Genomic DNA, 21,486 nt, shown 5'->3' with positions numbered 1-21,486 from the left:
CTGGCTATTACGGGCTGTTTTCGTAGATTTAAAAACTTATATTTTTGTGCTCAGAAATATGAAATATTAATAAGGTGTTGAAAGTTAATTTTAATCAGCTTGAATACTTATCAGATACATTAATAATCATACTTCCTATTACATTTTAGCAATAGTTTGTTTGTTTTTGAATTTCGCGCAAAGCTACTCGTGGGTTATCTGCGCTTTAACAGAAGAAATGACATTTTCATCAAGCAAGTTTTATGATGTAATACACACGAGTACTTATAATCTAATGAATCTCTAAACAATTAACACGTGAGTACACTTAACTCTTATTTGTTTACTTGTTTATAATCTTTTACCAACTATAGAAACTTGAAGTGCTAAAACTATCTTCACTCGCCATTTGTAAAGTTAATATACTGCCAGAACTAGCTGTTTTCTACGTGAGCAAAACTTTATTACATTTAACGTTGTTCCAAGATTGGGCCTTTCATAAAATACAAGATAGCGCCAAACCTGCCAGGGGCTATCAGCCTACTATCCGTGTCAGCATAAATCTTCGTTTGACGCCTTGGTCTGTATTCAGACGGTTAGAGAAAAGGAGTGTGACAGGAAGGCCGGGCAGAGTGCGAGAAAAACGTGACTGAGGCATGCGCACGAGCCGCTTGACAGACGGCAGGCTGGCTGTGTGGAGCGAGAGATGGTCGATATTTGTGTAGCGCTCGCCAGACGTGTCTGATCCTTCACTTCCACAGTTAAAGTAAGGCTGACTCGCAGCTACGATAACAAATCCATCGCTGTCAACATTTCTGGGACGTGGATTTTTTTCTTTCTGTTTATGAAGATTCAAGTAAATGTAAAGTAAGTTTGACTGTTGCGGCTTGAGAACTAAGACGACAACTCGTCCGAGGTACCATCGTTGAACTGGAAAGTTTCAGGCATCATTCTGCTGAAGCGATCCTTCAGTTAGGAAGCTCTGCTCTTTGTTGTCAAACTAATCAAAGTGAGAAACGCTAGTAAAAGGTAGGAAATTAAACAAAGTTTTATAAAACACGTTTTTGAAAATATAAACTTTTCTCTTAATTGTTTCGGTCCTTATTATGCTCTTCAGGTTTTATTAATACAAAGATACTGATTAGATAGATAAACGAATGGAAATACTAAACTCTATTATGGTTTACTTCCATTCACTGAAAGCCATAGGAAATGCAAAGTATTAGAGTGAACCGTGTGGCTTGTAAGAAATAATTGGTCGTTTCGTCAGACAGGTATATTGATGGGTTGATCATAGATATTTTGAATTCGGATATATATATAATTTAATTGTTTTCATCAGGGGCTGATATCATTACAATATTTTGTTTATTTGTTGAATTGCGAGCAAATCTATTCGAAGATAATTTATGCCAGCTGTTCGTAATTGAAAAGTAATACACCAAAGAGAAGGCAGTTAATTAACACCCACCGTCACAATAACTCTTGGTGTACTATTATACCAGAGAAATGTGGGTTTTAGCATGACATTATTCATAGGAAGACCCAGGAAATAATTAGAATGAATTGTTGTATCAGTCATAATTTTGTTTTGGTGTGACTTATATGCTCTTATGGTATTGTAACTAAAGCTGTCATGGACCCACAAATTCTTTCTGCTTTGACAGAATAATCAAAAACGTGCATTTAATGTGGTAATTCCTAGCTTTTAAGCTGCTAGTTAGCTTCATTTTGAGCGCTAATAGCTTTTAGAAGTCTTCCAGTGGCACAACGATATGCCTGCGGACTTACAACGCTAGAAATCGGGTTTCGATATCCGTGGCGGGCAGACATCAAAGAGCTCTTTATGTAGCTTTGTGCTTAACTACAAGAAACGAATGTAACGGCGTGTAATATAAAATAGAAGACGATTTGTACAAGTCCATTGACTTAGAAGAAGCTTATGTTTATATGTACGAATTGAGCATGGTTCAAACACTGAAATAAATTATGGAATGAAAAATGATCAAAATGACGAATATAAATTATAAAGTTGGTGATAATTTTGTATGAGGAAGTAAAAGGAACTTATAAAATGAGTTCATGATGTCAGAAAAGTACGTAGGTTCAGTAAGTCTTGATACAAAATGATAAAAACTCTGATTTTCCGAGAGCTTTCGAAAGATAGGCATTTCTTCTTCAGGGGTAAACTGTTTGCCACTGAAAAAATGTCCACATCTCGAAAGCGCTCAGATTATGTTTGTCCTTATCAACTTATAACTTGAGAAATAATATAAAAAAAAAATTCAAGGAAATATAAGAAGAATAAGAAAAAATATCGATAATTTTGTAGCGTTTTTCAATTTAACTTATTTGAAACCTGATATCGTACTTCTGGTTAAAATATGTCACATTGTTATACTGAAGGATATAATACATATTTGAAAACAAGTTATTTCCTGGATTTATATTTTAAAATAAAAAGTGTTGAGATTTTTTAGTTGTGACTTACAGAACTCTTGAACTTGTAATTCTGATATTTACGAGGAATTAGCTAATAAATTACATTGATAATAGGTACATAATTATAACAGGTGATTAAACATCATGATAATAGGTACCTAATTATAATAGGTGATTAAATATCAATTAAAATAATAATACTTGTAAGAGTTAGTAAAAAAAAGAAAGGACAAAGCTACATGATGGGTTATCAGTGCTCTTCCCACCATATCGAAACCCGATTTCTAGTGTTGTAAGTCCACAGACTTTCCGCTCTATCAATGAAGTTTTGAAAACGTATTTGAATCATCTAGTTGTAATGAAATGAAATAGAGAGTATTTAGAAACTTTCAAAAAAAATTAAATGTGAGTGGTAATACTGATCTGAGGTTTAGAAAGAGTCAAAATATGCAAAGGAAAATAGAAGGAAAACATTGGAAACATAAAAACCAGAGAGATGCGAGTTTAGCATTTTGAATATTTTATAAGTATGTTAAACGAATATATATAAATCGAAAGTAAGAGTAAATCGCAAAAACAAGCGGAGAAAACTAAAATCTTGGACCAGAACTACACTTTTAAATTCAGCAAGTTATGGAAGGAAATTAAAATTTATTTTATAAAAGTAACAAAGTAAGTTTGCATAAAGAATATAATTATAAGATCGGCATAATTATTGTTTCAAAATTAGTAAGAGAAAAAACCTGGGTTATTAAAATGATGACTTAGGAAAAAATCCGCTAAAACAATGATAAATCGTAAATTAAATGTGCAGTTGATTCAAAATAAAAGTAATTTTCATAATGAAGGCCTAGATAAAAATGTCAGTTATGATTGGAAAAAGTTCAGTCTGCACTATTAAACAACTTCAATATATGTAACATGGGAATGGTAAAAGTATTGTTTCCTGGTAATCTTAATGAATATTTTTCTAATAAACGTGATTCTGCTAAAATAATGTATAAAGCTTTCTTCCTGAATATTTATTTGAAACTGATGTTAAAGAAGAGACAAAGCAGTTAGTCTCTAGGAAAGTTGCTAGAGCTAATAATATTTGGATTAAAAGTATATAGCAGGAGCTTAAAGGAATCTTATGCACATTTATCACGTTTGGAAGGAATCTTTCTGAATATTTTAGAAATAGCTCTAGCAACCCCTGCATACGAAGGAGGTGATATTAAATACTAGAAAATTACCAACCTATTTCTTTGTCAGTATTATCTAAGATTTTTCTAGTAAGTTTTCAACATATTCTCTGATAACCAAATTGGGTTTAGAAAAAAAAAAACATGAGTATAGAAAATACACTATCAGAGTTGGCTTGTATTTTCTGTACAAGTTTTCTAATCACCTTCTTAGACGAGAAAAAGAAACAAAACACCTTTGACTTTGTATTGTATAAACAGTCAATAGAGAAAATGAATGGTAATAATAAAAGGCTAAAATGCTAAAGTAAGTAAGCTACTAAAAATTAGGAAAGAAAATTAAAAGTTATGTTAATAATGAAAGTATAATTAAATATGGCTCTATTTTAGGACTCGTTGTACATTTCGCTATTTATAAATGACTTATATGTCTTAAACAGGAGAAACAGAACTTCTGCAGATGTTATAGCTTTAATATATTCAGATTAAGCAGATGAAATTTTACTTTCATAAACTGCTTTTTCAGTCATTTAAAGTGTTTGAAAAACTACTTATGCTAATTTTACACTTAGGAAAGATCAAATTGATGATACGTGTAATAAAACTTTTATCGTTCTGTTTTCTGTAATGATTTTATCTGCGACTGTTGAGTTATTGAAAGAGTCGATTGGTTTAAATACTTGAGAGTTTTCATTATTATAACTTGTAAAGTATATATTAGTTATATTATAGGAAATTAAAAGGCAATTTTTAAATTGTTTGCATAAGAGAATTTGTTAATCTATCTGTTTTAAAAATAATTTATATTTCTTAGATAAAGTCATATTCAAAGTATTGACTTTCATCATTGTAAACGTTACATGAATCAACTTTAAAACCATTAATAGACATAAAAAGTCATCTTATCATATATATGTACATTTACGTTTTATGTTTTAAAGACATTGTTGTGAATAAATTATAAAAGCTACGAATCTTGCAAGTTAGAAATTCATTTGTATATAATATCCACTTTAAGGAACTACTAAATGTAAATAATAATTATAATAACGTCCGATTATCAAGGAATATTCTCCAGAAATAGAATAAAGTAAATTATGACTATAATCCAGGGACACTACTGTTATTTAGGTCACAAAATTGTAAGCTCTTGCCAAAATAACCTAAATATTATGATTAAAAAAATAATTTAACTAATAAACCATACTTATACCAATGTGTTATTTAAAAATTAAATTAGCTCTTAATATGGTATTATTTTGTCCACATTAAAAATGGTATTGTTTAGATTTTTTAAATGTGAAATTTGTTTAGAAAGTTGTTCATTACTAATTATATACATTTTTTCTCAATCCAAAAATAAGTTCTTTAGTTGATGTTATTATATAGTTCCTATATTTTATTTTTTCAATGGAGAATTTAAAATATATTTTTCAAGTAAATAATTCTAAAATACGTTGAAAGTATTATTGATGAATATTTTTAGCATTAAATATGCAATATATATTGTTAACATACATCCAGGGTGTGACAGCGGAAAGTTTACGAGCTTATAATGCTAAAATAATTCATTATCTCACGGTGAACACTTCAGTTAGACCAGCGTGATTTTCCTCCAAGACTATTGTTTGTATGTTTTTGAATTTCGCACAAAGCTACTCGAGGGCTGTCTGTGCTAGCCGTCCCTAATTTAGCAGTGTAAGACTAGAGGGAAGGCAGCTAGTCATCACCACCCACCATCACTCTTGGGCTAAACGAGTGATGACTCGTAAAAGCGTGTTACGGCGTTTGACTCGTAATCCGAGGGGCGCGGGTTCGAATTCCCGTCGCACCAAACATGCTCGCTCTTTCAGCCGTGGAGGCGTTATAATGTTACGGTCAATCCCACTATTCGTTGGTAAAAGAGTAGCCCAAAGTTGGCGGTGAGTGATGATGATTAGTTGCCTTCCCTCTATGTGGTTTTACACAGCTAAATTAGGGACGGCTAGTGCAGATAGCCTTCGAGTAGCTTCAAAACAAACAAACAACGTTACATAAATATTTATTTACAATAGATTTTAATCTCGTTCCTTATGAAGTTTTATGAGAATGTATACTAACCACATACGGTTATGCAGCCATAGTTTTGTAATGAGTTAACAATGTAGCTTCAGATAATCGACGCTGGAAAGATGAACAAATCGGTTTTAAACCACACTTGTGGACATATTCGATATTTTCAATTAGAAACTTTATTCTCATAAAAAAATCTTTTACTATCAACAAGTTCCAACATAGTACTAGTTGATCGTCTGCTTCAACACTTACTTCTCTGTCAAGTGGCAATACAATTCTGCTACTAATTTTTATTACACAATTTTATAAATGCATTGTATTATACGAATACATTAATATTTTTGCCCATATCTTTGTACTTTATCTAGGCTTCTTAGAAATCACGTGATGTTTGATGGAAGTACTGAGCTGCGACTTATAACTTAACCCATGAGAAACGCCCCTATTCCGTAATCCATCCAACCTGTTTGTCAACACAGTTGTAGAGTCAAGGCTGGTGATTAACTGTTTATCAGTTGTCCAGTTATTACTCATAACACAAAAACGTTAGACACCTTACCTACGCAAAACCTGCTTGAAGGATATTTGAAGTATATCTAATAATATATATGTCACATTATTACACGCCAATATTTGATGCGATAACTTCAACAAAACAGAAAAAGGGGGACGATGTTCTCTGTTTTCTATTTGTATGTTTATTGAAGTTTATATAAAAGGTCGATCACGTTGTATCAAAATGATTTTCAATATTCAAATGAGCAAGTCACGTGGCAAATACAGCGGACATAAAGTTGCAGTAGAACGTGCATCAGAACAATATTTTGGAATTATTTCGCTTTTCATAAGTAGCGTGATGTCACTATAAATTGATTGCTTTGGGTAAGGTATTACCAGCCAATTCCGAGGCAAAATATACATATACGCAGAACTTAACTATTCATCCCAATCAGGGAAGTTTACTTCTTTAAGATGGGGTAATGGATTAAGGGTAAACACTTTTAAGGGCTGTAATCGAATTTTGTATGGGAAAGGCCCTCAGAACTGAACTTCATAAATAAGCCAAATACGTTTCAATGCTATTTGTTAAATACAGTTTCAAAAATAAAGAAACACAAGTAATGGGTAAATAATATACAAAGTATTAATTCTAATATTTACAAAAATAATTCTAATAATGACAACAAATAAATGGATGAGCAAATGTTTATAAAAGTTGTAAAAATATGTTAAAGACAGAATGCAGGGAACTAAGCACAAAACCCACAAGGGTATAGAAAAGGGTATAAGGATATGTCCAGATTCATACTTTCTTTGTACCTAGTAATTTCGTAAAACAAAGAAATATAGTTGGTGCACTAGAACTGTCAAGAAAGAGACCTGCAACAAGTTGTATCCCAAGCGAGTAAAGCAAAGCGCGACGTCTTAAACCAAGTAAGGATCTACAAATATAAAGGTTCTCTGACAAAAGCCGTCCTGGCAAAGGCCAGGTAGGTTAAGGCGTTCAACTCGTAATCTGAGGGTCGCACCAAACATGCTCGCCCTTTCAGCCGTGGGAACGTTATAATGTTTGGTCAATCCCAATATTCGTTGGTAAAAATGTAGCCCAAGAGTTAGGAGTGGGTGGTGATGACTAGCTGCCCTCTCTCTAGTCTTACACTGCTAAATTAGGGACGGCTAGCGCAGATAGCTCTCATGTAGCTTTGCGCAAAATTCAAAAACAAACAAACAAGCCGTAAGCAAAATAATTAAGACGGTTCTCTATCCGGAAACGTAACACAAATATCATGTGCAAAGGCTGCTTCTTCGCCTTATTTGTTTAACCATCACATTCCTGAGGTAACTTGAGAATGAAACAAATAATTGTATTATTTAAAAGAAAGAAGTTCTGTTCAAGTTGCCGTATTAGGGGCCTTTGTATCGTGTGTGATCGAATTTTTAAAACGGCTCTGAGAAACAATCCTTCTCTTACACTTGCTAAACTATGGAAATCAGAGAGGAGGTATGGTGCGCTTTGAATATGACTATCTCACAAAGAAACATTTAGCAATTGAAATAAACTGCGCTGCAGGGTTATTGTATAACTGGATGTGGCGACATAGAGGGTAAAGATGTGACGAGGCTCCAAAATCATTTTAATTCAACGTAGTCAACCTCTGTATGCTTAAACTATTGGGACATTGTTGGGCTTTCCACATCCTCTGGTGATTATCTGATCAAAACTTGATTGCTGTTATTACAGACTACAAGGGATAATAAACAGGTTTTGCTGACGTTTTTTTAGTGTTAGAGCAGTACACTGTATTACATCACGTAATCGCAGGTGGGTATTAAATAAAAAAAATAGCGACTAGGTAATTTTTCTAGCGCTTTAATTATATCATAGTTTCTCCGGGGTCTTTTAAATTTAAATAGGTTTTGTCGCCTTATAAGTAGTTGTTCAGTTCTTAATTATAGGCTAGAACCAGCAAGGTGGTAATTAGATAATTTAAATGATTAGAGCTGAATGTCTTTTACAGTCAGCGAGGTTTTGTCTCTAAAACATGCGCAGTAGGTTCTGGTTTGTTAATATCCAATCACTAGACGCAGAACAAACCCACCCTTCAGGCTATGCGTTTTTATCAGTGGATTTTTCTGTGCCATCATTATCACGTACGTGTAATGTACCACCTTGGGCTTATCGGAGTTGGCGCAAAATAAAAATGAGTTGGCGAAAAACTTATCTTGATTGAGATACGTTAGTGATTACAAGTCTGACGCATACGCTTTGAAAGTATTCCGTCTTTAACATGTCTTGTTTTAGGCTATAGACAGGTAGAAAATTAAAACAATTGTGCAGATATAGAGAGAGAAGAGAAATGAGCAAATAGATAAATCAATTGCAAAAAACAACCTATACAATTATTTATACCCTATGCAAATTATTTTAGTATAACTCACACTGTTGTAATTTATACTGTTTTGTTGCTTTTTGTCGAATCTTAGTGAGTCATCTCGTCTGAATATGAAATTTTAATAGAAACTCAATTAATCAATGTTTCAAAGTGATTAGACAATAAGAATAAATTTACAAATAATAAAACAGTCTTCATTAAATGTTACTTGTTTGTGTTTATTTGTTTATCTTAAATAAATACAAATTTGTTTGTTTTAGAGTAAAACTCTTAGGGTTATCTGTTGTAACCACATCGAGGAATTTAACCCTGGATTTTATTATTGTAAGTCGTAAAACTTATCACTACCTTATCGGGGAGCATGGATTTAGAATTAAAAGGACAAAATATGTTTTTTGAGTAATCAAAAGGATCAAAATCTACTGTTTGAGTAATTAAAAGGACGAAATATACTCAATGAGTGAATAAAAGGAGAAACTAAGCTGAGTTAATGATTTACCTTATAATGATAAATAATTGAATAAATATATAGTATTATCTGGTTCTCTATTAGGTTCAAACTTGATCTCTGTTGAACTGAGTATTAGCGCACCTAAAAGCGACAAGAGTTAATCACATACGTTCAGTTACTACTAATTCGGAACGCCAAAAGTAGATATTGACCTAATCAAAAACATTTTAGGTGTGAAAACATAAACAAAGATGCTGCCAAAATAGGATTGACGCCCGACTTAAAAAATGAAATCACAATTGGCGGTCAAACTGTCAACTACGCTTATAGCATTGATAAGATGTTTACATCAAACATTCATTCATTAATTAGCCAGGCCGCATTTTTTGTTCAGTTTAGCGCATGATGGTGTGTAAAATACAAATGCGCGACCTGTCTAACTAATGAATGAATATTTGCTGTAAACTTCTTAAGAATGCTATAAATGTAGCTACTAATTTAGCCACCCATTTTTTATTTCATTCCTTTAAGTCGTATGCTCAATCCATTTTTGGTCGCACCTATTTTTCTTTTTTCAGAACTAACAGGTGTTTGATCAGATATAGCTTTTTGTCAGTACACACCAACACAAACAAACCACAGCAAGTAAGAATTTATAATCGATAGTAACCAACATTAGCTTTAAGATCGCAACCCTATTATTCGGAATAGACCTTTACTTTACAGCTCGAACCAGATTCTTTAAAATCTGTGGTGTTAATGTTCCCTTTTTAAACAGTGTTAATAGCTTCCTTTGTGGTAATGCTATGGAATTTTGTCATCACCCGCATGCACATGGTACAGCTGTATCAAGCATCATTGTTTATGCTAATTGCTTAAGCTACTATCACGTGATGCTAAACTTTTTTTTGTAACTGATTTAATGTTATACATTTATTTTAATGTCTACATTTGTTTCTGTTTGATGCGTGTGATGCATATTATTAGGTGTGTATTGCACAAGTCCCACCTGTTCTCTAAATTTGTAGAAGATCCTTCAGAATAAGAATCGATAATACATGGTTTACGAAAGCACTAGCATGTCTTCAAACATTGTTGAACGTTCTAGAATCTCGCCTTAAAGCTTAGAAACAGAGAGACAGAACAGTTTTATATTGTTTGATCGCTAAAATCAGTATACTGTAAGCTTCGGAAGCTATAATTGTGACAAACCCTTATTAATCGAATAACTACAGATATTTGACCAAAAACGTTTATAGATTTCGAACATTACAAACTTCAGTGAATTAACTTTTGACGTTAGTATTTCTATGAGAACATTAAAAGTCTTCGTCGGTAAAATGTAAGCTTATAAGTGGCCGGAAACTAGCCAAGCTAGCTAGCTTAAGCGAGATGTAATAATATCAACCCAGAATTAATTTGCCTTTTGTAGACCTGGACCGTCGGTAGAATATTCAGTGTCAGACCAGATAGAAGACTCATTATAGTTTTTAAGTTTGTAAAACTCTTTTATATAAACCAATATTTGTAATAACTGTTGTTATAAATTTTATTGTTGTTTCTATATTAAAATATATTTGTGTTAAGAAGGAAAATTGTGTTTATCCTTCTTGCTGGCAAATATCGTAAATTTGATACATATCGAAATTCAATTAACTTTTAAGTTAAAATTAAAATTTCAGGCTATTGAACTTGTAATACATAACCTAATAAATCGGAAACTTGTCTTATGACTTAGTACGTAACATTCTTTAATTAGGGGAATTTCATAACATTGGCAAATATGTGTTTGAAAGTTGGCAATGAATATTTAATAATAATCTTCCACCTGCATGATCCTTTTTAAAACATGAGCTAGAAACTGCTAACCTAGTTTGCTTGGCCTAACCAGTACTTGTGTATTTGCATGTTCTTTCATCTCATAGTTTGGCTCCTCTAAATGAACCATCTTTGCACCGAATGATAAAAAAACTAAAAACTGTCCACTTTTATTCTTAAGTGAAGCTCACGTGACGTTTCACTTACACCCAATTTGACATCTAATTGGAGGTTGTAAAGATCTGTAAGTATGCAAAATTTGAAACAAAAAATTAAAGAATTATGTTTTTCTATCAAAAATAGGAACAAATTTAATCAAAATTAGAGATTTTATATCTTGTGTATTTCCTAATGGATTGCCTTTAAATTTGCTATGCAAAGTAAGGGTTCAGTATAGTGCACACATCTGCTAAAAATATGTGATAGTTTGGATTACACAGTCACAACTAAAGAAAGGGGAACGTTCCTAAACTATTACTCCTGTTAAGCACAGTGTATCAAGCAGATTGTATTGGCCGTGTGTCTTCATACGTTTGCTTTATTACAAATCTGTATGATAATCGTCAGAAGACGAACCTTCGAAACTAGTGTTACAACCAATCCTTTCATCCTAAATCTGAACCAATCAACGTTATAAATACAGTTCAGTTCGCTGAACAGTTTCACTTTCAAGAGTGTCTTCCAAACACTAATCCGCTAGACACTGCAACTTCACAAGCCGTTTTATTGTCATGTGTTACTACGGACTCAAGTGCTGTAATGTGTACATAATGATGGAATGTTCAAACTAATATAAACGTACATATTTGGAATTTCGAACAAATAATCTTCGGTAGAATGATAAGGTTTGGTTTAGGGCACTATAATGGTGTTGTTTATAATGAATCGTTCTGATAAACTTTTTTTGCTGCAAGACAGTTATTGTTCGTTCTTATGTCTAATTTTTATGAGGTATTTATTTACTTTCAGTATCTGACTCAGCTGACTAAAGTTAGTTTCATGTTTTGTTTTGTTTTTCAATTGTATCATTTCTTTAAAAAATAATTGTACGTTTACCTGTCAAGACTTTCTGGTTTCACATGAACAAGCGTGCTTAATAGTTAACATGCCATAATGTGGCGTTGAATATGTTTAGAACTTCATGGTACAGCACATGCGAAGACGACGAATGGTTTTGAATGGTTGTTATTTCTTTGGTCAGAAATTCAAAATTAGAGATGAGACAGCTTGAAACTTTAGTCCATCCACATTCATGCACAAGTATGCAAACATAGAAACAATATCTGTAAGACTCTTGCTTAATGCACTAAATTATTTTAGTAAAAATTGGCATATAAATGATTGTGATCTCGACAGTTACTACGTACAAGATGAACATAGTCCTAAGTACCTCTCTCCTATGAATATATATTTAAGAAATATAAATCAAGCTGGCCACCACGCACTAGACGCTTAAAACTGGTATAATATTTATTTTATTATTATTATTTTTTTCGATAATTATATATGGAAAAAAAATTTAAAAAATTATATATATATATATAAGAATAAAAGTGAAAAAATAAAAATAAAATAAAAGAGGGAAAAATTGTAAATAGATAAAGGAAAAAAAAAATGGCAAATCAAGACAAAACATGGACATTGCCCTGAAAAGGGCCGGAGTACTGTGGGATACTCTGGCTCAAAAGCACTACAACAACAACATAATAGTAGCCGACATGAAAGCTAGGGATAGAGGAAGAGGTCTTGTGCACTTGACCCTCCTGGGTATTTAAAAATTCAACATACACAAATACCCACGAAGAACAAGCGAAGCGAAACTTAGTCTTTGACCTGGCCGTTTGAGACCCTGTGTAGTGCAAAGTATGTCCGACTGTGTATATTAAGTACTAAATATCACTCAGTTTTAATATCTAATATCTGACGTAATTACGGTGCTCTTGTTCTTTCTACATTTATCTTTACCATTAAAAACAGAGAATTTGATATTCATTGATAAGACGTTCCTAATTTCATAGGTCCGGCATGGCCAGGTGGTTAAGGCACTCGATTCGTAAGCTGAGGGTCGCGGGTTCGAACGCCCGTCACACCATACATGCTCGCCCTGTTAGCCATGGGGACGTCATAATGTGACGGTCAATCCCACTATTCGTTGGTAAAAGAGTAGCCCAAGAGTTAGCAGTTGGTGGTGATGACTAGCTGCCCTCCCTCTAGTCTTACACTGCTAAATTAGGGACGGCTAGCGCAGATAGTCCTCGTGTAGCTTTAAGCGAAATTCAAAACGAACCTCATTTCATAAAGCACGACATGCTTAAGGTACTTTTAATATTATCGTCATTTTCCAACTTCATCATATTTTACGAACATTTGACATGATTCATCCTGTTCTTTCTCAAACATTAATTCATTTTAATCTATGAGCTACGGTATTCTGTATGTTGATTTGTCATCAACGGCGTTGTTTGTGAATGCATGCTCTTGATTTATCTGATATAATGAGTTTCAGTTTATTTCCCACTTTGGTCAGAAAATTTGTCTCTTCTGTATATGGCTTTAAATGTTGAGTTCGCAAGGGAATTTCCGATATAAGCACAAAAAACAATTTGATCTAATGTATTGAGAATTTTCACATAACTGCTAACAGCTGCATACTACCTTGGTAGAGTTTTTGTGCACTGAAGATTGACGGTTAGAGTTAATTATTCCTCAAAGCTGCTTGTTTGTTTCAGAATTTCGCACAAAGTTACTCGAGGGCTATCTGTGTTAGCCGTCCCTAATTTAGCAGTGTAAGACTAGAGGGAAGGCAGCTAGTCATCACCACCCACCGCTAACTCTTGGGCTACGCTTTTACCAATGAAAAGTGGGATTGACCGTCACATTATAACGCCCCCACGGCTGGGAGGGCGAGCATGTTTTGTCGCGACTCGGGCGCGAACCCGCGACCCTCAGATTACGAAGTGCACGCTTTAACGCGCTAGGCCATACCAGGCCCATGAACCTGCCTTAAAACAACTTTTGAAAGTACTGTTTATAGATTGTTTTTGTATAATTATCAGTCTGTTGCATAAAAGCGATGAAGTATATTTTTTACACATTTTTATGTACACAATGATTCTATATTCGGGAATAGTTAACTTGTGGAAGCGCCCATATTATCGCTTATGAAAAATAGAATACTACACAAGTGTGTCTAGTTTGCATTTGTGAAAATCACTGTCTTTCGCACGTACAATCAAAAGTATAGTACTGACAGTTTACATAAGAAACCGTCTTATCAAAAACATAAACACTAAAATTTAACATTTCTTGTTGCTGCATAATCAAATTAACTGGATAAAATATAAAAATTTAAAAGGTTTGAATTTCGTGCAAACCCACATGACGGCTATCTGCGTTAGCCGTCCCTAATTTAGCAGTGTAAGACTAGAGGAAAGGAAGCTAGTCACCACCACCCACCGCCAACTCTTGGGTTACTCTTTTACTAACGAATAGTGGGACTGACTGTCACATTATAACGTTCCCACGGCTGAAAGAGCAACCATGTTTGGTGTGACGTGGATCCTAACCCGCGACTTTCAGATTACGAGTCGAGTGCCTTAATCACCTGGCTGTGCTGTGCCACAAAGTCAAATCGAAAAGCGTTCTATAGATGCTAGGAAAACACTTTTTTACAAAGTTATAATGCGATGATTGGAAACCTTAAATTATATTATCTAACTAAAACTTGTAAGCGTTAACCTTCATTTTTATCAGATGTATTTGGAATGTCAGTGTTTTAATACAGAACATTAAACTGAAATCAGACTCTGTTATCCTACGTAAGTCTGAATCTGAGCGGAGGCTTTAAATTCTATCATACCCTTCCGTAGACATAAAAATGAATATTGTACAAAAGTCAGAATCAGGGCATTCGAACCATATCCACAATGACTCAACGGTAAACGACTTACAACGCTAAAAATCAGGTTTCAAAACCCGTGACGGGCTGAGCACTGATGGTCCGATGTGTAGCGTCGTGTTTTGTTTGTTTCAATTTAAGCACATAGCTACACAATGGGATGTATGTGCTATGTTCACCACAGGTATCGAAACCATGTTTCTGGTGTTGTAAGTCCGTATACGTGTCATATGTTATATAGCTTTGTGCTTAAAATAAAATAAAAATTATTTGAACTATATGTAGAACTATATCTTTGAGAAAAGTAAAATGCTTGACACCCAATGGGGCTAAATAATTTTTTTCTTATAACCTTTGTAAATTGGTTATTGTGTAGGTTATAATCAAAGAAAAAGTAATGAGCTCAAAAGCACGTTTCAACATACGTAAACGCCTCTCGGAGGCTCAGCGTTGTAGATGAGATCATATGTAATGCTACAATTAGAGGTTCAATTCCCAGAGACAGAAACAGCGTGAATGCCTTTTACTAAACCAAAACAAACATGCCTGTTCTACAAGGTACTTTACCGGTTTGGTGCATGTTTTCCATTTAGCTATCACACTGACTATGTAAATAAGCGTACTCGGGGTTATATTTTAACATGAAATTATTAAATTTATTTACATTTCAAGATTTAAATACGGCCACATAACTAGCTCATAACACACCCACACAGATATATACGATAAGTAAATGCATTAATGTGTTATAAAATAGTTTCGTTTAATATTATAGCATATTATTTTAGTGGATGTTACGGCCCACGGTTTCATTTTAATTTTCTCGCTGGACTCGGGTGTTAACTGAGTAGCTTCAAATTCTTCTTAATTCGTACTGTGATAATAGGGTCACCCAGAGAGTGTATAATATTCTTGATGGGTGGATATTTCAGTGGTTCAGTGGCTGAACAAATTGCATTGTGGTAGATGTAGTTTTTATTAAACTTTTGGTGAAAATTTTAAGGGAGACGGAAGGAGAGTCCTGTTTTGACGTCTGAAACCTCTCGTCTTTCTTTGACAATACAACTATTGTGTTGAAGCATCATAGCAGTATTGTCAGGGGTCATTCAAAACTTACGTAACGCGAAGGGGAGCGTGGGTCATGAACAACGTAACATATCATACATTACAGTAAAGATTGAAGTCGATAGAAAAACCTTTAGGGCAATATAGCATACCTACTTCGTTCTAAATTCAAACCAATATTTCCTTTCCGGCAAGGAAGCGGCAAATTATAATCCACCAGACCGCGGCTACTTGCATTGATAGATGTTACTATTGACATTTATCTAAAGAATCTACATATTCATTGTTTAACATACTTATTTATAGTTGTAGGGTATAGTTAAGAGAAAGGCTGATCAATCATGGCTGTATAATGAGTTAGGGTGTTACGAACTGTTAGGTAAGTATTAACTAAAATATATTATAATGAAAGTATCTGTTTAATTCAACTGAAGAAATGATAAGACTATCGAAGTGAAATTAGAGAAAGATATCCATACATTCATGTTACTCTATTTACTTTAAGTCAAATTAGTAATTTGTAGTTGGGAATTCAAAAGCAATTGCGTATATGTTTATAGTAAATAATTATATCAAATTAAAAGAAAAACCCAATGCAATATTTTGGGTTAGATTTCTTGAGTTTACGATGGACAACAAGTAAAATCTGAGAAACTGCTGAATATTTCTTTAACGAACCTTATGTTTATTTATAATAATTTACTGTATAAAAGTTAGCCCTAAACGTCTATAACAGGACACCAAGCAGAAGCAAGTCTAGCTATTCTATTGTTTAACAATATCCATAATTCCAGTTTAATATACGAACTAAAGTTGTAGTTACATTTTGTTATTTTAGGTGTGTCAAGAAGTAAACTGTGAATTAGATTTTCTCCTACATTTTAAGTCAAACCATAACATATAACGAGTTTTTAATCGCAAAATTTATCATCTCTCTTCTCTTTCGTCTGACATCATCGTCATGTAATCCATACGCAGGAGTTCCCAGCCCTAACAAACTGTTATTAATATTTAGGTTCAAGAACACGTGTAATTGCGGAGTTCACTTCAAGCTCCACCTCTTCCTACAATTAATCACAGGAAGTTTCAGAGCATTGGCCACTGTTTCCAACATATCACGTGATTTCACAAAAAACAATTAAACATAAAAAGTGTTTCTTCCAAATTCAAGCAAGGATTAACCGACCTTAAATTAATTATGATATAATGTTGGTGTGAAATTAATATCTAATACGTTGGACGTAAACCAATTATTTTGAAAACAAGTATGAAAAACTTGTTCCAGTCATTTCGAAAATATCATTTTATTTGACATTGACAAAAATATAATGTTATACCTTATATTAGCGAATTTGTTTTGAAGTTACAGAAAATACCGGAGTTATATTTTATTTCTAAAATATAAATAAATATTTATCTGAATAAGATGTGTAAACAGTGAATGTTATTTTAATCAATTGAAGGAAATGTAGATTAATCTACATTCATGTAAGTTGATGAAAGCTTTATTACCCTCTGTGCCAGTAATGTAGTGGGATCAGAACGGACTGGAGCAATGCCCCTATATTTTGTTTGGTTAGAATTATTACATGAAATTATTATGTAAACTTGAATTGCAGACATAGAATGTTTAATTATGAGTAAACTAATGTGTTTAAAATGTTGTTTTTGAAAATATCAGACCTACTAAACATATAAAATGGTAATCTACTAATGCACACGCCTCCTTTCCCTATAGCTCAATGATAAGTCTTAGAGCTTATAAGACTAAAGCTCGAGTGTGTCTATCCCCGTGGTGGGCACAGCACAGATAGTCCATTATGTAGCTTTGTTCTTAACAACAAATAAGTAAATTAATAAGTAAATGTACACGAATAATATATTAAAATATATTTTATTTCGTGGAAATACTATATATAAATTACAGACAATATAATGATTGTACTTTTATGTGTCATATATATTCGTTGGTTATATGAAGTTAAATGAAAGTTGGCTGGTGATTATATACGAAAGAAATGCTTTGGATGCAACCTTCATGCGCATGTACAATCTAATGGCAGGAAATTTGTTAGGGTTTAATTTACGCTTCGCTACAAAACATTTTACCACTGTACAACTGATACGAAGTGGCACACAACAGGCAAATCCTGTTTCCACCTATATGATCAACGAATTCCTATTCGTAGATAATATTTTTGTTTGATCAGTCTTGTGTCGTGATATATAGGAATGAAGGTTAACAGAATCCCAGGCATAAGAGGTCCATAAGTCATATTACATAAAGAGAGTCTGATTTTAAATATTCGAATTCACCAAGGAATTTTACAAGAATCCTGTATATCTACACTCCTATGTGCGTATGTGTATAAAGGTATTCCGTACAACATTATTTGCATAATCGTTTTCCCATACGTATGGAGAAGTTGTTTACTACTGCATCGTATAGAAAAGTATAGAATATGAAATGAAGAAAAACACAAATTACTTCAATAAAGAGAAAGAAAGACTTAGACTTAGTACAAATTAGAATGTTCGTTACTTTAAGAATTAGACTTGTATATGGCCCGGCATAGCCAGGTGGGTTAAGGCGTTCGACTCGTAATCTGAGGGTCATGGGTTCGAATCCCGGTCGCACCAAACATGCTCGCCCTTTCACCCGTGGGGGCGTTATAATGTGATGGTCAATCCCACTATTCGTTGGTAAAATAGTAGCCCAAGAGTTGGCGGTTGGTGGTGATGACTAGGTGCCTTCCCTCTAGTCTTACACTACTAAATTAGGGACAGCTAGCGCAGATAGCTCTCGTGTAGTTTTGGGCGAAATTCAAAAACAAACACGCACTTGTATACCCTTCGCTCAAACCCTGCCACAAAAATGTGTACAAGTGTGAGGAAGAGCAACTTTGGTCGGCAGTACGAACAATTTCACTCTGACTCGTGTTATTAAAGTGTTTCAACCTCATTCCTAAGACCGCTAGCTAAAGAATAATTGTAGCCCGCGTGGCATGGTCCTTCAGAGTGATTGACAGGCTAGTAGACAGTAACATCTGGCTGGGGTTGGCTAAAAAACAGCTTTCATCAACGGGCTTGAGATCGATGTTGGGTTACGGCAATGTAATAATTGAGCAGACTTTAGATTATGTTCCCGTGTCAAGATCAAAAGACCGACAGATGGAGGAGTGGAATTGTGCCTTATAGCCATTCGTTGACTGTGCAAGAAATAGGATACATTCATTAATAACAATAAAAAAAGAGGGCTTGAGTGGGTGAAAGAGCTGGAGGGAGGAGTAGGGGCTGGAAAAGACGCTTGGGTATTATAACTAAAACTGGCGAATGGTTATGTTGTTAAATGTTTGGTGCAGACGAAAACAACTTCTGTTCCTAGAAGTGTTATTATTCTTTGTGGAACCTTAAAACATCCCGTGATATACAATTGATGATGTTTTTGGTATCCTATGTTTTAGAGTAAAATAATTTTGAAATTACTAATAAGAGGTACTTTTTTTTAATATTGCGAATACGGCCAGTGGTACAGCGATAAGTTTGTTGACTTATAACTCAAAAAATGAGATTTCGATACCCGTGACGGGCACAGTACATATAGCTCATTGTGCGGCTTTGTACTTAACTACAAACAAACCATTTTGAACACAGAGCCACATCTTTGATACTGAACGTTGTATCAAAGTGGTGCGAGAATTTAATGGAAAACGGACATTCAAAAGCTTACCTTTTGCCTTTCAGTTTTTAGTATATCTATTACTAGGACTAAGACCCATTAAGTTATAGACTGCGAGTATTTTTTCATGAGTCTGAAAATACTTCTGACAGTTTGAAACGTTTGACTTTTTAAGTTTTAAGCAATTACAACTTGCTATTAATAATCATTTCACAGGAATTTCTCCGCGATGTATGATGTTTCTGGCAACGAGAGATACGATAATATTAATGGTAGTTAAGTTACAAGGCAGGATATATAATACTTGCTTATATCACCAATGTAAATACTTTACAGGTAGCTGATCAATAGTATCCATCATCAGTTTGTTAGGTAACCTTTGTTTGATCAAATAACGAGATTTATCTATCATTCTTCTGGCTTATCACAGTTTTCAATTGCATAGCGCGACTCGCAAAACACGAATATTCGGTTTCACACTCCATCACACTAATCACAGGTCACGCCCAACCCATCACATCATCAAAATAGTGTATTTCCAGTTTCTAAAGGGCCAATAACACTCGTGAAATAATTTTAGTTCGTGAGATCTAATATTTTAAAATAAATAAAACCGTCATATGGTACAACATACGGATCACCCACCTGACATAAAAGAATAAAACGTACTTGAAACATTAGAAGCTTTGGGTTTTTCGATAAAAACAAAAGACGTTTATTGTTCGAAACCCTACTTGAACTCTAATGAATGAAAAGTTTATATTCTAATTTTCAAATCAACTATCTCCCCATTGTTCTTTCCTTGAAATTAATTATCGTTTTAGAAATTCCTCTGAGTTGAGAGCTGCATTTTTCCAATACCTTTATCACAACCGAAACAAAATATATATTAAACACATTTCGATATCCAGCATATGGTCTACCTTCTTTTTCTCGAGAATCTTCATTAGTACGGCAAAGGGTTTCAACGGTAGATAAAGTCAGCCTCCAACAATCGTCTTACCTCCTTTTTCGAGGTTGACATATAGCTTCGTGGTAAGCCTGCCAGATTGTGAACCCCTCAAAATTCTGCTACGCACTTTGGGGCTGTTGATGCGTTATGAGAGTAACATTTATGCTAGTAACTGTTCTACAGCTGGGATGAAATGCCGAAATAAATAAATTAAATTAGTTTTCAGGAATATTCAGATAATCAAATTAATGACTTCCAAAATGAAAAGAAAACCAACAATAGTTATAGGTCTACCTCTTTTTTTTTCTCAGGAATATTAAATCAATAACTAACAAATAACTTTATAAATTATGATTTCTTTTTAGTATAAAACAATATTTTACAATAGTGTAATTGACTTGTTCTCAGCTAAATACAGACAAAAGTATTTATTTTTTATCACTGAATTCCAGATCTAACTTGGAGCTGGAGTGTTGCCATTACAATATCTGTTGAAACAAAGTATGCATGTTTTTTTAGAGTTTTAATTACGACACAAACCAGTTTATTTTATTTAAAAAGTAATTTAACAAAATGGAACAGAGCTTAATTGTCACTGCTACTATGTAACCTTGAATTAATTTTTTTTGTAAGGACTGATAGTTAAGACACACTACATGTAATATGCATGTCGCAGATTCCAATCCCGTTACCTAGTAAGTTTTCTATTTCAGTTGTGGGAGACGTTATAAGAAAACGGCCAATCCTACTCTTTCTTGGTAGAGAGAATCTCAAGAATTGGTTAGGGACGGCTAGTGTAGGTAATCCTCGACAAGTTTTACTCGATATTCAACAAAAAGTATCTTCTTTTCTGTTGCCTCTGGTAAAACATCGAATGGCTAATTCATTTCGTTCATAAACAATAAATAGTTGGGAAGAATACTTTAAAAAGTTCAATTAATAAACGACTTTTAAAGTGTGAATTTAGTGAATGGCAGTTGTAATAATAACTGTATTTAACTGTTGCAAGGACTATACTGCTCGCATGTTAGAACTATTAATTTTGCTACTGGAGTTGAATTTCCGTCTG

At 33.7% G+C, this 21,486-nt stretch overlaps 1 protein-coding gene across 1 annotated transcript in view; it reads left to right on the top strand.

Moving 5' to 3' along the window:
• Window positions 1–488: 488 nt before the first annotated feature.
• Window positions 489–21,486, top strand: part of LOC143235012 (uncharacterized) — a 68,240-nt gene continuing 47,242 nt past the window's right edge. Inside the window, exon 1 of the mRNA XM_076472716.1 lies at window positions 489–1,008. The gene's annotated coding sequence lies outside the window, so the exon portion shown is untranslated. The remainder of the gene's footprint in view (window positions 1,009–21,486) is intronic.

The sequence above is a fragment of the Tachypleus tridentatus genome, chromosome 12 (genome assembly GCF_004210375.1).
Source record: "Tachypleus tridentatus isolate NWPU-2018 chromosome 12, ASM421037v1, whole genome shotgun sequence".
Classification (NCBI taxonomy): domain Eukaryota; kingdom Metazoa; phylum Arthropoda; class Merostomata; order Xiphosura; family Limulidae; genus Tachypleus; species Tachypleus tridentatus.
Note: the sequence above shows the minus strand (reverse complement) of the source record. Positions and strands in the feature narration are given on the sequence as shown.